The following is a 14,708-nucleotide window of genomic DNA, read 5'->3' as shown; positions in this document are numbered from 1 at the left end:
ATATATACTTCAGAATAATACAGTGAATATATCTACTGGTATGCAAATCCAATGATTTTAGGTCTTACGAAATATTATAAGATGTAATAGTTAATTTAAGTTAATCCCAGCTAAATAAAATTGCTCAATATACAAGATAGAGCAAATGAATCAAAATTTATGTATTTAAGTTTTATAATTTGAAAAAGCTAATCTTCAAATATAGTATTTTTAAATTTTTTTAAAACAAAGAATACAATTGAATAAACGTATTCCCTTAGTCCACGAATTTCGATACTTAATCACCTCCTCAGAAGAAAAATATTAGCACATATTTTTTATTTTTTCTAGTTTGCACCTCATTTGCTAAAAGGAATAAACATAGGAAATTATAGTTTTTAAAGTTATTAAAACATTTTAGATACATAGAATAAAGGAAATGGATATTGAGACAGAAAAATGATATTGTGCTTTCAATCCAAAAATGAATGCTAAATCTTGAAATTAAGGAAATAGATTTTTTCAATTGTATTCTTTGTTTTCAAACAGTAAAATAATTCTATATTTGAAGATTAACCTTTTCATAAAATTTAAATAGCTAAAATTATATATATATATATATATATATATATATAGAATGAATGACAAAAGTCTATATTCCAAATTACATGATAGTGACCATCTTACAATTCATTACTTTAATTCAGTTTACCTTTACAATTCTTGACAGTATCTGTTTCGTAGCACAAAATCAATCACTTAATTTTATATCAATCAGTGAATCTATTTTGCCCTTAACGCATCAGAAGAAATAGCAACAATAAATTTACACAAAAGGAAAGAAAATGCGTTTGGACACAATTAAAAAATCCTAAAATTAGAAGCAAATCTGCATATACCTTATAGTTTGCTTACATTACACTGAATTAAAGGAATAAATTGTAAGATGGTCAACATCATGAAATTTGGAATATAGACTTTTGGGGTTTGTATTACTGTATACATAGACTCGAAAAAGTTGTCAAGAAACAAATATATAATAAATAAATTTTATCAAAGGCAAGATAAGTTACTTTTCTACCAAACTGGATATATTTTTCGTGTTTTTATTCAATGTAACATGTTTATTCAGCTCGAAAAACATACAGTGTTTACCGATGTATTGGAAAATTCAAGATGGCGCCTGACTCTCACTTTAATCACGGTAAGGTCGGGAAAAGTTGTTATAAATAAAAAATCATACAAAATACTGTTAGAAACTCGCTCAATATGTTACCGTGACATAGCTTGACATATATTCGGCGGCTTTTTAACAGTACTTTGTCCAGTTTTTTTATTTATAACACCTTTTCCCAAACTTACCGTGTTAAAGAGAGAGTCAGGCGCCATCTTGAATTTTCCAATACATCGGTAAACACTGCATGTTTTTCGAGCTGAGTAAACATGTTACATTGAATAAAAACACAAAAAATATATCCAGTTTGTAGAAAAGTAACTTATCTTGCCTTGGATCACATTTATTTGTTATATATTTGTTTTTTGAAAACTTTTTCGAATCTATGTGTACAGTAATACAAACCCGACTTTTGTCATTCTTACATTATATGCTCTTTTGAGCTTATCAAATAAGGATTAGTACATATAAAATGGAAATATAAGTGAATAAATATTTCCACGTTAATATATATATATATATATAAATAAATTAATATATACATATATAGATAACTATATGTTTACTTATATATAGAGTGAGACATAACTATATATATATTTATATGAATTTATATATATAACTATATATAAATATACAAAGTTATCCACATAGGCTACTGTTTCACTGTTTCACAGCTCACTTGAACCTACAATCATCGAGTTGATAGTCGGCAGTTCTGACCTCTGACTGGCAGGGAGACCCGACGTTGCCAGTGGTCGAATATGGATCCATGCTTTTATTGTCATCAAAATCGGTTTAATTGTTGATTTTTTAATTGGGATCGCTTGATTACTTGTTCTAGCTGAAGAGCCCCTGCAGTGCACCGGGAGAATGCTTCACACGCTTCCCTGCAATGTCATAGTCCATAATACATTGTAAAGTACATGGCACTGGAGAAACCCTACGGATGATTGTATTAAAATATTTTTATACTAGCGGGGGTACCCGGCGTTGCCCGAGTGTTTGTTTCCGGGACGGGGGGAGTTTTAAAAAATGTTATGGTAGGTAAGTAGGAAGGATCAAACCCGGAGTCATGAGTAAAAGTAGGAAAATAAAGTGTGAAAAAAAACAAAAAAAAAACATCTGCAACGTTAACAGTTCAGCCACCAAGAAAAGTCCATTCTAGTTGTTTAGGAAAAAAAAAAAAAAACGACTACGGTAGGTCGGCGCGAACGTGAAAATATAATGTGAATTGTCCAGCACGCTAACCACTACGCCACAGAGCACTGCAGCTTAGTTTAGTGATTTTAAATAACTCCATATGAAAGAACTACGAAGCCAAACCGGTGTTCTCTTCTCAACTGTTCCTTGTGAACGATCCCCAAACGGTGTTAAGTGGTGGCAGGGGGAGGAGGAATTTATTAGAGAGAAAATATTTTACCACTTCCATTGATCTTAACCGATTTTGGCCGTGACTTCTCAGCAGAAAAAGTATAGAAATCTAAGATTATCGAGGAATTTGAGAAATAATAAGCCTATAACACACCTCAGATATTGTTCTGCCGTTTGTGCATATTATATTTGCATGAAATATCTTGATTTTTAATCCTATTAATGTCAAAATCAGACGGGAAAAAATGAGTTAATTTTATTTATATAGAGATAATGGTTTGAAGTTTAAAATTCAAAAGTCAATTATCCTTGGTCAAATTGTGCCCTTAACAAAACATATCATTTTGAATGCGCCTCTGTCTTATCAAAGAATCTACTGTCGATTTTATACGCCGGGTCCTTTTCACTTGTGCTGTGATAAAACTGTTCAAATGCACGTGTGAATTTAAGTGTTATAAGAGTCTTAACTTTGATCAGAATCGGATTGTTCCTACTGTAATCAATGATTGATTTTAGAGACTTATTGGGGGGCATTCCGATACAGAACCTATCTAAGACCACTCCCAGACACATAAAGTACATTTGTGTGTAATTAAAAAAATAACCTCACCCTTTCGAAGTCACGAAGGGACTCACACACTCAGAGAAAAGTGCGATATCTATCTATCTATCTATCTATCTATCTATCTATTCATAGGAAATTAATTAATGTTCACTCTCACAAATTTAAATTGCTCCCTGAATTTAGCTTATTGCTAATCCCCTGACTCGTTCTTACGACCAGATGTCGGTAGGTCTGCTCGGGCATTTTTGCAAGCCAAACTTATTGCACTACTTATTCCAAACCTCAGCTAAACTTGCGCCTAACCTCCTACAAAGAAAAGAAAACAAACATATATTATGGTAAAAATGGAAGTTCACACATTTTTTATTATATATATATATATATATATATATATATATATATATATATATATATATATATATATATAAATGGAATGATTTTCTTTTTAAAATATTTCTGACACTTTATCAATAACCAAACACGACACAAATTTGCCAAACATTGTAAGCAAATAAAACAGAGTCGAAGAAACTATCGATCTCACCTCTGAAAAGCAAGGTAAACAACATCGCATTCTCTTTTGACATTTCAATACACCACGCTGCTAACGACTGGAGAGAATCGATGAACAATTACAACAAAAAAAGCTTCTATTTGTTTTTATTGTATTTATTTCATTGTAAGTGGCGCCGTACAATGATCTAAGGGACCAACTCTGGTATCGGCGTACCTGGTTCAAAGTATGTTGTGTCTACTGCGTTTATTTCACTACTACGCTTGGAAAATATACACATTTATAGAAATATGAAAACTAGTAAAGAAACCAGTTAACACGATGCAGGATCTTTTCTTTTTTATAAATGCATTATTTTTTTTGTGTGTTTAATCAAATTTTAGACTCCATGATCCTTACTTGTGATTTTATTCTAGTTTATTTTATTTATTTATTTTCTTTTACCAAGACCTTACAGCGTTATTGGAATCCTGGATCATTTCTGGTTTTGTTCAAGAATCTGTTTTATAACGCCCATAAGGCATACTGAGATACGCTGGATAAAAATACGATCTCAGTGCAACTTTATATATTATGTTAAAAATTAGATAGAAGGGAAGACGAAACTCTCAAGCCTTGCTTGTGCAATTAGTCTAGAAAAAAGAAAAAAAAATGTGTAATTTTAGTAATTTTTTTTCTGCTTCTACCGGCACGGTTACCAGTCCTTTACAGGCTTGTCGTTTTTCCATTAAAATAAAAAACGCTGATACAAGAAATTACGCTAGGGATTTCCTAAACTTTGTTACAATATACACTCTCCGCGCAAACATTCTTATGTAACGCAGTTTTTACATGTTTACATCTGGGGACCACAGATTGAATGCAGACAGTCGCAAGCAATCAAAGACAAAGAAAAGAATTCGACTCTCGTTTTTTTTTTCAGTTGAAACAACTTATATTTATTTATATTTACTTCCAGAATAACGCCTCGCTTTTGGTTCAAAAATATCCTCTACTCCAATGTGCTTTGCAAGGCTCTTCCGCATCCAGCACGTGGTACTCTGCCTTTGTCCGGCCATGTTTAGGACACATCATTCCCTATCGCTCTCGAGCCAAGTATGTAACACGTGTATTTCTGTCTTACTTGGGTCACGTTTTTCTTTCCTTAACTTTTTTGTTATTCTTCCTTGATGTGACGTCATCTCGCGCACGACTTGCAAACGTAGGCTGTCGTATAGCTGCTGTTGCTGCCATACGCGTGTCAGCGCACTTATACACTTACAGTTAGAATTTATGTTCAAGACCGAAATGATATCGTGTTTTTATTAAATTTCCAATTTTTTCATTTATTTTTAATTCTGCTGCCCTTTCTTATAACTTGATACGAATTTTTTTTTTATTTCACCAGATTGATGTGCTGAAAAATATCAACAGTATTGCTTATTACTGTGTAAATAGTCATAACTAGGACTATGGAAACAGCATATTCTTTTCGTTGTTTTGACTCGCGAGTGTGTATCCGACACAATTAATCAACCATGAACCATATATATGCTTTTATATAGAGTGATGTGGTTTTCGGATGATTAACTGTGTCGGATGAATACTCGAGAATCAAAACAATAAAAAGAATATTCTGTTGTCATAGTCCTAATCATAACCACAATCAGTAATATAATATATATTTGATGAGATGAAATAGATTAATAATTACCGCAACAAAAAACAAATCCTATTTTTGGGATTTTTCGGACTACGACAACATTTACTTGTCTTTTGATTGTGTTGATCACGTTGTATGTGGCATCGTGCAATGGTAACAGGAACTAATTCTGATGTCGGCATACCTGCTTCGAAGTCTGTCGTATTTACTACATGAAGTTATCTTATGCACTTGGGAAATATATAAATTGATATATCTTATAGATTGCACAGATTATAAAACGAAATTCTCAAGCCTTGATGGTGCATTTTTTCAAGAAGGCAGCCACCGCTTCTGAATGTCCGAAGGTCATCCGAGGACAATAATATATGAGTGTTAGGAGGTTCCTGAAACAACACTGAAACAACACTGTAATGATCGGTTGTGTTGGGAATTTGGTAGAATTCAGGGGGACGGCCCAACAAACTTGTTCAGATTGAACTTGAAAATGGCCATATTGTAGTCACCCGGAAAGCTGCTCGCGGTACAGAATTCTTCAGTTCCAGGAAAGAAGCTTTGTTCATAGAACTTCTTTTTTAGTTTTGAGGACAGATAGAGGGAAGCGAATTTGTTGACAGTAATTGTAGCTAAGCACGTGTTTGTTGCGAATGTTTTTGTATGGGCGTGGAAAGCTCAGTTGGGTACTTTCATTAAAAGAAGGAAAAGAGGGAGACTAGAAACGCCCTGAGAGTATTCTGTAGTTTACAAGGCTACCATTCGCCAATGTATGGAGTATTGTTGCCACATTTGGGATATTATATATATATATATATATATATATATATATATATATATATATATATATATATATATATATATATATATATATATATATATATACTAGAAAAAGTACCCGTCATTGACTGGGTTCAAAAACAGCCTGAATAAAATGAACTCTGATTTATTAAAGTATGATAGGTTGTGAAAAGGAAGGGTTGTAAAGAGATAGCTCCGAACTTGGGGGTATCAAAACCAAAGCAAAATATGATGAAAGTAAAAATAAAATAGATAAACCCCATAATTTATTATACCATACCTGTTCACACTGAAACACTTATTACAATATTCTGTGGATCCATATTAAAAAAAACCTTGTTAAACTTTGTGACATATTTCCATTCTATGGAGGTAAGGTGCGAACGAACACCCCATAATTTGATTATACCATATTTCTTCAAACTGAAACATAATTATCAAAGTATACTTACGCAGATAGATATAAAAAGTCTTTATTAAAGTCTGTGCCTACTTCCATTCCATGGAGGCCAGGCGCGAATGCAGACCCCATAATTTTATTATACCATTCCTATTTAAGTTAAAGCATGCTTATCAAAGTATTCTTATGTACATCTATATCAAAAACACTTGTAAACGTTTTTTTTTTTATTTTTAAATTTTTTATTTCCATACTTTGTGAACCATGCGCGAACGGAGACCCCACAATTTTAATAAATCACCGTTCTGCCGGATCAAACACACCCATCCCTGTGTCTCGATACATCTTCTATCATTATATGTAATCAGTTTTTTAAAATAGTCAACCATATAGGAGCCTATTCGTGATCCGACACACACACACACAGAGCTTTATATATATATATATATATATATATATATATATATATATATATATATATATATACTGGTAATTTATAATACCTGCGTTTTTGGAAGTCTAAAAATATCAGCAACGCAAGCGAAAATACACAAAACAGACTCCGATACATTCCAGGTGTACTCTGGGTATATGAATGTATGTGAAAAAGCATCGACCTTTAAAACGCTAACATATGCATCCTATTTTGTTGTCGGGGCTGTATTCGTCTGTCAGTGAACGTCAACTACTCTCGATAAGCTCCGAGACCTGCATCCAACTGTTTTAAACTGGACGTTGTCTGCAACTGCCCGAAACTCAGGACTGTCCATAACCGTCATAAAATGTCACAAAACTAACTGTAAATTTATTGACCTCTGTATTCGATCTTTGATCCCAATCACCCGCGACACCTTGATTAACAATCCTATTTCAGCTTTCTTTTGTGCGCCTTGGTGAACAACTTTCTCTTCATTGTCTTTCTACTAAGTTCACTTCTAATAACTGTTGTTCCACTGATAAACTTATGTCCTCTCTTTGTTATATTTTTTCTTCTTCCTAACATTTTAGGAAAGAATTTCGCTAGCATCACATTGCATAAAATTATAACTAGATTTAACGGTGCTTAACGGGATGATACGCTCGTCCTAAATTATCTTTATCTTTTTACCACATATCTATATCTATATATATACATTCGTATTTGTGCCATTTTGTTTGTTCACAATTTGATATATATATATATATATATATATATATATATATATATATATACATATACAAAAGGCCCATTACTTTCCTATTTCATTTATTTCTATGCATAGTATATGATTCTTGCAAAAAAATATACGAGTAAAAGGTCACTTCATTTGCATATTTCATTAAGGAAAATCGATTTTACTAAATAGCGGTATGTAAGTTACTGTTTATAGCGAGAGAATTGTTTTAAGTGTTCTATTTAAAATTGTTATTTAAAGTTGATTTCTTCTTATTCTTCCGAACTAACAAGTTGTTTCTTTCCTGGGGTTCGATTAAACATCCCTAGTTCTTGCAGTCGTCTAGAAACAGTCTGTCTTGACACATTAACACATGAGGTACTATTCATAACCCTTTTAATTTCTGCGCAAGACTAAAAAACGGCCCTTTAATGACGTACGCTGCATTATTCGATCTTCTCTTGCCGAAGTTCTGCGGGACCTGCTGGTTTTAAAAGCACTAACTATTTTGTCAGTATCATTGCAGGATTTAACAAACCGGCCTACAACACTCCTGGGATGTTTCACTTTCTCTGAAATCTCTCTAATGGTGTGCTTTTTCTTGTGTAGCGTCACAATAACTTGTCTCACAGAGTAATCAGGTTTTTGGTGTTTCGCCATGGTGACGGCTGATGCAACGATTACAAATATCTAAGTAAGACTTATTCTGTAGAGAAAATCGAAAAATTTGAATATAGCATACTGTTTACATTGTTTTACTCAATTTTGACCCTTACTTTTGGACGTTCCTATTTTGAAAATAAATAAATAATTGTTATAATTCTTTTTTTTATATTTTGCAAATGATTCCAATTTTAGCATGTTATTATGGAGAATAATGACGAACAGTTGTCAGAATTTCAGCTTTTCACAGTTGTAATTTCTAACACATATTAAGTTTTAAAATGCTGTCCCTTACTTTTGGACGCTGCTGCATATGTTATGAATTTACCTCATACCGATATGTTGAAAGATCTAAAAATTTGGCAAGATGTTAATCAATAACGCCCCTGCATTGAACGAGGTACCTTCTACCAATATTCTGCCACCGACCTCGAAAAGTGACCAACATATGCTGGCCTCTCATAAATCCCAGTGTGAAACAATATTAATTCAATATCTCTTAATGCTCTGATGTCCGCTGTGTTTGAACGTGTTATGATTCGAGATACCAGTTAGCTGACAATAAGAGAACTATCACAGAATAGCCGCTAATGAACCAACTTTCATTAGATGCTATACAGTTTTCAATACAAAATTACCGAAACCAACGGTAGCGATACATCTGCAGATAATTACTCTTTTAGTATTTCAAAGTTTAAGGTGTGTCTGGAACCTAACAGGGCCGGTGTCACAAATAATATATCCCAATTTCAAACTATATCACTTGTTTTCCTCTTCAAATTATTTTTTGTTGAGTCTTGTAATATTTTTCATTTGCCCCTTCAAGACGCCCATTAGTTCCAGAAATGATTTCTCTGAGGGATTATCCGCCCAGCTATATGGTAGTCATATAAGCCTTTACTTCTTTAGAAAGAACGTCTTTAAAAATCCTGCTAAAGTAAGATAAAAAGTATTCACTTAGAAATGTGATGTCCATTATCCCTTTGTTCTCATCTGCCTCTCTCTCTCTCTCTCTCTCTATATATATATATATATATATATATATATATATATAAAGAGAGAGAGAGAGAGAGAGAGAGAGAGAGAGAGAGAGATGCCTTTTTCTCTTCCCTGCAACCTCGTTCTCACAGAAGAGATGTTGCGAGTTTGTTTCTGCTTTATACTTATTTTCATGAAAAGTGCTCGGCTGAGCTTCAATCTATGGTCTCCCCACGCCAAACTTTCACAAGAAACACCCGTCTAGCAGAAAATACTATCACTAATTTCCCCCACTCTTTATATGTGCCTAAACATAAACGTAGATTCCATGAGTAAAGCTTCTTTCTTAGAACCGCACGCCTATGGAATTGTCTTTCGTTTTTCTGATTTCCAGCTGACTACAATATGGTTGTCTTCAAGTCTAACGTAAACAAGTTTTTGATGAGCCGTTCCATATAAGTTAACAAATTTACCGAATTTCCATTACTAACGATTACTGCATTGTCCAATTTCTACTGTACACTCTTTAACCCTTATCCTAGAGTGGCCTCTCGGCCTTGATAACTGGTGATGCCTATATATATATATATATATATATATATATATATATATATATATATATATATATATATATATATATATAATGGGCAAGATAGGCGCGCGCGGTTGTGTATTTCAACGAAAGGCTTTTCCGATGGTGGTTATCGCGTTGGTTAGATTCCGGTAGAAGTTTTCGCATACTTCCTAGATTATAATATTTCAGATTTGCAAAGAGACATCGTCTCTGTCTTTTGGTTTTTTGATCGAGTTTTTAAACTCCTTTAGAATTTTGTTTGTCTTTTTCGAATAAACAAAGCTAAACTATTCGAAGGAAAACGCGTGGCGCCTGGCCTTCCAGCTGGGCAGTATCTGTTCTGTAAATGGTTCTTGGTCGATGTAAGGGAAACTCTTCATCTTGAGACAATTACTATTTATTTGGATACTGCCAGATTTCCCCCTTTTGGGGGGAGCTGCTTTACCCCCATATTAAACACGTCCTTAGAGGGGTTAAAAGCAACGCAATTTTTGCGAATCATCTTTCTGATTGAAATCGCTAAATTTACACTTCCGGTCGCGTCATTGCGTAGCGGTAAAATGTTAGGTTTTCTTTCACTTTCTTTTCATTCTTTGGGTCACGGGTCTGAACCTGCCTGCTTACTACCACTGTTTTTCTGCTCAACACACACCTACAAACACCCGGGCGACGCCGGGCACCCCCACTAGTATTTAAATAATATGGAAAAAACGTAACAATATTCATGAAAAAAAACCCGCATTGATACAGGGAGCTGATATTGTAGTGATGTACATGTTGTATATAGGTCATATATTATCTTTCTTATTAATTTTTTCTGTATCGAAATATAAGCATTAGGGATACCAATTAATTTATAAAAAAATACTCATACGAGAGGCGCCGGAGAAGTAATACCTCCTATGGTTGCATAGGGGTTATATTTTAGAAGATGGCGTATGTATTGCTGTTGTTGTTCGTTTTAGTAAGAGAATCTTAGAGTGTTCATGTTGTGTGCAGATATATCGGGTATATCAACAGAGAGAGAGAGAGAGAGAGAGAGAGAGAGAGAGAGAGAGAGAGTTCTGTATATATATATATATATATATATATATGTGTGTGTGTATATATATTAGACACATGGCATGGCCAACATGATTCTTCTTCTAACCCCGCTTCCAAGGTTCTATGTCAGCTCTGTCTCTGACTCCTCTCTTCTCCCCTGACTGACTGAGTCCCCGACTGAGTTATTTAACTGACTGACCAAAGCTCTCTATATTGAGACCCATGACGTTATTGCATGACCAACACGTGCATATCAGACACATGGCATGACATGCCTCCGTGTTTAAGCATGCATTGTTACTCACATGTTTCAACTCCGATTTCTCTAACCTACTTTACAAATAAGTTTTCCATTGTTCTGATCTAGATTCCTTATTTTAATTTCATTTCTTTAACAGAAACATTATTACATTCCTTTCTCTATAAACAGATATCTAACTATTTTGTGTGAGCTACACAATGACAATTCCACATTCCTAATTTTCACTGACATTCTGTATTTCAATAACATTATGTATTCTGTATTTATTTTAACTTATGATTGGAATTCTCAATTCCAAATCTAGCTTCGCCAGTTCGAATCCTTGACTATCCTATTTCATATTTACTCACTTACAAGAACAGGCGATTGTTCCATAGCACTAGTTTTTATCCCACCTGAATTCATCAAAAAAGATTGTAAAGTATATCTTTATGATGAATGAAAGTATGTTTTTATGACTGTTTCATCTCTCTGTTACAGATATTGATGGTGTAAAACTATAAGAAGCCAAAGCCTGTCATGGACATGCGCCAGAACTAAAAACCCGTTATTGAATTCCTCCATGCGTGAAAACTTGAACCGATTTACATTCATTGACAACCTTTGAGCGTTTATAAATGCGATGCTTTAAATGTCAGCAAAATTAGGAGACGGGTTTTTCGATTTCAGAGTGGCATCAGTGAGGTGAGTAACGACAGAACCTAAAATTGAGGCTGGAAAAATGTATTGAGAATCGGGGATTATATAGAGCAATACATTCTGGAGCACAGAATACTACCCGGTTTAATGGTACCCGTCGCTGCTCTCGTAGCTCTGTACTGTTTTTGAGTTAACAATACAGGGTGACTCCCAAAAAATAAATAAATAAAATAATAAATGACAAAAGCATTCTAAAATAAAATTATTGAAAACAAAAAGAAGTGTTTTGATGTGATGTTTTGAATATAATAAACTAGTTATGACCAAAGTTTCATTTCATTTGGACAAAACACTAAGAAACGGGGCCTAATTAGAGTTGGGGCTTTTTTTTTTGGAGTCACCCTGTATTAGGCTTTGCTTTGGAAAAAGCACTTGTATATAATAAACTTTTTCAGAAAATATAAAACCATGTTTTTTTCTGCTAATAATTATACAATACTAATAATAACAATAAGAAGACGAGGAAGAAGAAAATCATAGAAAAACAAATAAAACGAGATATAAAAAATGACTAAGTTCAGCAGTTGCCCTCGCCCTCATTTACCCCAAAAGTACTCAGGTACGTCAAATCTTAGTGGAAATGAACAAACGGTGTTGTTTTAAGCCGTAATATATACAAATTCGAGTTCTCCACCATGCAAAAATTAGAAATGACTAAGTACATCATTTGCACACACCCATTTACCACCAAGAGTCTCCAAGACCTCACCAATTTTAAATTTGATTTCAGCACCATGCAAAACTGCTAAATAAACATACACAGAAAATATGGTAAAATAGTCCCAAAAATGGAGCGTTTTTATTAGCCCTAAGAGAGCCCCTGGGGCACACTTAAAAGTTATCGCGAAGTATAGACAAACAAAGTATTTGGAGATCAGTTAGTTACAACTTTTCAAAAAGTTTTATAAAGATCTAAGGTATTCATTTTTTCTACTACGCATAAAAGTGTAAATTTTAGTCATTTTTACCCGAAAGACACCCCTATAGGGCAACCGGAGTTTTCCCGGAAAATCCGTTCTGTTACTTTTTATACTCATATAATGTTTAATGTTTGTGCAAAATTTCAAAAAAAAAAAAAATCCAAGGCGTACTTGTTGAGAAAAGTGCGGACAGACGAACAGACGAATCGACAAGGGTGGATTTACAGGTTCACTCTCCTCTTGTCGGGAGACCAATAAATTGTTTAAATGCCTCGAGTAAGATTATATGAATCAGATGATTCTATTGTTGGCATTCATTTCCTCGATATCTTTGGTGATAGAATTCTTTCTAGAAAGACATTGGGTACTTACGTAAAGATTGCCACCGTTCCAAGTGAGAGGTTTCCTGTGGAATGAACTTTGAATAGATCATCCATTATTGTATTTTATTTTATGGCAGCGGATAAAACATTAGGACTTCAGTTTGGACTCAGTTCCGGTGATAAGTTTAGACTGCCCAATTATTGTCATCTTCTATTGCTGTTTGACAAGTCACTTCTCGTATAAAATAACATTTTATTTTTATAGTCTACACGAGATTGATTCTATTTAGGTATTTATCAGTCGCCAAGAATATATAGTTTATTTTTGTATAAATCATCTTTGTTAAATAGTAAGGGTACATCCACTAGTACTTATTAAATAATTTAAATTTGCAAAGAGACGTTTTGTGGTGAAATACCTGCTTATGTATGGCTCGAGGGAGATATTCAGGTATGCACGGCCCTCAATGCTGAGTTCGGATTTCACATCATATCGATCGGCTGAAACAACAATCTTGACCTGACTTTGAAACTATAAGGTGTTTTTTGAAAACGAAAATCATATGCTGTCAGTTTCAGCTTTTTTTTCAGCCGAGTAGCCTAAGTAAACGTGCAGTCGTGAACGATACGAACCAATTCTAAAATTACTTTTGAGTTCGTCCTGAGTCCTATATCTTACTAAATTCTTTTCCAGGATTCTGATCTTTCGCCAAATCGACGTTGCCACAGCTAGCACTTAATTTTTAGATAGCGTTGGGGTCGTCTTTGCCCTCTAAGTAAAATACGCTAAAATATGATATTTTATTTTGTCCAGACTTCGCACATGTTATTGTAGAGTCGTGATTTCAAAAGTAAAAAAATAAAATTAATTGGGTCCCATCACCTAAAATCGAAACCAAAGACAAAACTAGCATTCAAAGCTGATAATGTTACCACTGTGCCAGTAGTACATGTATATGAAGTTATTAAAAATAAATTGAAATAAATGTACAAGAAATAACATTTTTTTTTAATTTTGACCCCTTTTTACCCTTTACAAACTGTTTTTCTCCGGCTAAAGACCCATAAAACAACGGTCCATAAAAAAATTCAAGTGTTTCAGGGTCCTAGCGTCGCTCCTCGACATTTAGTTTCGGAAGTGACAAAGTTTGAATATATGGCCACAGCCATACTAACAAACATAATGGGTTTTATAAATTAGATTTACTTTATAATAAAGTGCTAGCTGCGTCCAAAGTTATTTGCTTAAAAAGATGCTAATCTTTTGTAAAGATAAGTGTAAATACAATTTGTTTTTATCGTATTTATTTAAATCTATTCCATCTTCGATAACTGTTTTTCCTGTGAAGAATGAATCGCCTATATATAAAGATCAGGTGGCTATCAATCACATTGCCTTTTCTTGATGGAGACATTTAGTGACTTGATGCTCTGATAAGGCCATTTACATATACTCTATATGTAATAGTTAAAAACAATATGTGAAGACTTAGTATTTCTAAAAGCCTTCTTACATTTTGATCATCGTGATAGCTTACCATCTAAAACTGTTAACTTTAGATACAAAGAGTACGCGATTTTAAAAACTAGTTCTATTCATAAATTAATATATAAATTAATATAAATTAATATATAACTTAATATAAAT

This window comes from Euprymna scolopes, chromosome 35, assembly GCF_053919585.1.
Source record: "Euprymna scolopes isolate OS-2025 chromosome 35, ASM5391958v1, whole genome shotgun sequence".
Classification (NCBI taxonomy): Eukaryota; Metazoa; Mollusca; class Cephalopoda; order Sepiida; family Sepiolidae; genus Euprymna; species Euprymna scolopes.
The sequence above is the reverse complement of the archived record's forward strand: the minus strand, read 5'-3'. Positions refer to the sequence as shown.